Here is a 2,395-nt window from a genome sequence, read left to right as displayed (position 1 = left end):
ACCTGTGAAAACTATCTGTCTGCATGGTCTGTCTCTTCCTGTGCCTCAGTTACCCTGTCTGGATGGTAATCCTGGCTGGACCTACCTCAGATGGACCAAATAAAAGGATAGCTACAAAAGAAATGGAACACAATTCCAAGGGGTTTTCTATTATTTTTTCTTATTTTCTTTTGGAATTCTTTGAACTTAAAATACTGATCAACAGAATAAGTGAATGCGCTAAACCTATCAAGAGATGGACTCAAGCCCACTGCACCGGTTTTTGCAGGAACTGGGGGTAAATTGCCCCTGCTTCGATGATTGATAGGACTGGCAGAGCTCCTGTCATTCATGCCTCGCTCTAATTACAGTGCCCCTGAAATGAAGGGGTGGTGAAGCAAGTGCTTTTGTTATTTTTTTCCAGGAATCTTGGAGTCTCTCCGGATGTTTAAAGAGATCGAATTTTATGGAATAAATCTCCTATGTATTTCTCAAACTCCAGCAACACCCAAGTACTGTCACATCTTTATATTCAGAAACTGACAGTAGCCAAACTCTCTTGCTTCCACATATTCCTCTTTAGTGACACCCATGTGCACTTCCCCTCTCATTTCAAGCACTCCATGGGTACATCTGTGTGAATCTCTGCATGTACTTGTCAAGCAGAGGTGAGAGAGAGGGGCCTGCTTGGGTAACTCAGAGTGTATGACATAAGTGACATTGTTCCTACCTTATCATAGAGTCTGAGCCTTTTAGATTCCTAATGGACCTTAATGGTTACCTAATTTGACACTCTGCATATGTAGATGCAGAAATTTGGTCCAAGGGGGCTCAGAAACTTGCCTGATATCTGGACCTGGAAAGTGGATCACTTGCCTCTGCTTTATTTTTCTTTCAGAATCAGGAGGCCTCCACCTGACTGACAAGGAGCATGGCAGGGAAGGGCTGGACTATGGTTGCCGAGAGGACACTGAAATACCTGGTGTTAAAAGTCCAGAGACAAGGGTATCCACTGGGTACAAAGGATGATTTCCATGTTCCCCAAACAGGCTCAATGACAAACAGAAAATGAAATGCACATGAACAAAATTACAAATTTATGTATTTAAGATAACATAACTAAAGGCATGTGATCCAAAACACAGGGAATCAGAATTAATTAGGGAACTAGGGCATAGTGTATGAACAGGTGCCAAGAAATGCTGATGTTTAAATACATAGCCAAAATACAGGTTTAAACAGTATTCTTTATTTAATCTCTGTTACATAATTTAATGTTTAAAAACTGAAGTCTGTAATAAAAGAAGCATTTAATAAAATGTAAAGATTTTTTTACACACAAAGTATACCTACATTTAATTTTTGAATTTTTATTTCTTATGAATGATTTTTATCATATCAAAGTACTTATTTAAATGGTTAGGTAATTAATTAATACAGAAAAGCTTAGGATAAAAACTCAGTCTCTACCAGACCTCTCCCCTCTTCTCCTTTCCTCATACTTGAGGCAACTACTTTATCTTTCTTAGTTGTTTGGGTTGTTGTTGTTTTTGTTGTTGTTGTTAGCACTTTTCATATCACTAATATGCTTAGACCAATATTTATTAATTTATCAATTAAGTAATCACTTTTGTAACTGGTTATATTTTGTGTTTTTATTGTCATTAGTTGAACAATTAGATATTTGGCTAAACAAAATTAAACAGGTTTCCTAGCGACAGAGTTTTGATGATTTATGAGGTCACTAAAGTGTTAAAAGTTATCTGATAAGCACTGTTATCAATACGTAGTGGGTAATGGGTCTTATTTATTTGTTTATTTACTTTACCTCTCTGTGCTTTAATGTGTTTTTCCCTAAATTTCTGGTGTAGAGTTTTTACTTTTTTAATTCAAAATTTAGAAAAACATCTATATATATAAAAAGCCAGCAACCAGAACACCGGAACGACTGGAATGATGGGTCACTATGACGCACACTGCAGCTAGCACACTGGCCCAATAGGGGGGTGGGGGGCCAGAGGGCCAACCCCCCTGAGACCCTTCCCCCTGGCAGGCCCACACCTCCGATGGGCTCCCACCACCCCAATCGGCCCACCAGCCCTCCCCCTGGCCCGCCCTGGCCCTGATCTCCCCCCGTTACCCCAATAGGGAGCTGGGTCAGCCAACCAACCTCCTGAAGCCCCTCCCCCTACCTGGCCCCACCCAGATTGGCCCCCCACCCCAATCAGGGGCAGGGCTGGTTAGCCAACCACCCATGGTCCCTCCCCCAGGCTACTGGCCTCCAATTGGCCCTCCCACCCCATTTGGGGGTGGGACCAGCTGGCCCACCACCCATAACCCCTCCCCATGTCTGGCCTCACCCCCAAACAGCCCCCACCACCCAAATCAGAAGGGGGGGCCTGCAGGCCAATCTCCC

The sequence above is a fragment of the Myotis myotis genome, unplaced genomic scaffold (assembly GCF_014108235.1).
Source record: "Myotis myotis isolate mMyoMyo1 unplaced genomic scaffold, mMyoMyo1.p scaffold_m19_p_8, whole genome shotgun sequence".
NCBI lineage: Eukaryota > Metazoa > Chordata > Mammalia > Chiroptera > Vespertilionidae > Myotis > Myotis myotis.
This window is presented reverse-complemented; position numbering follows the sequence as displayed.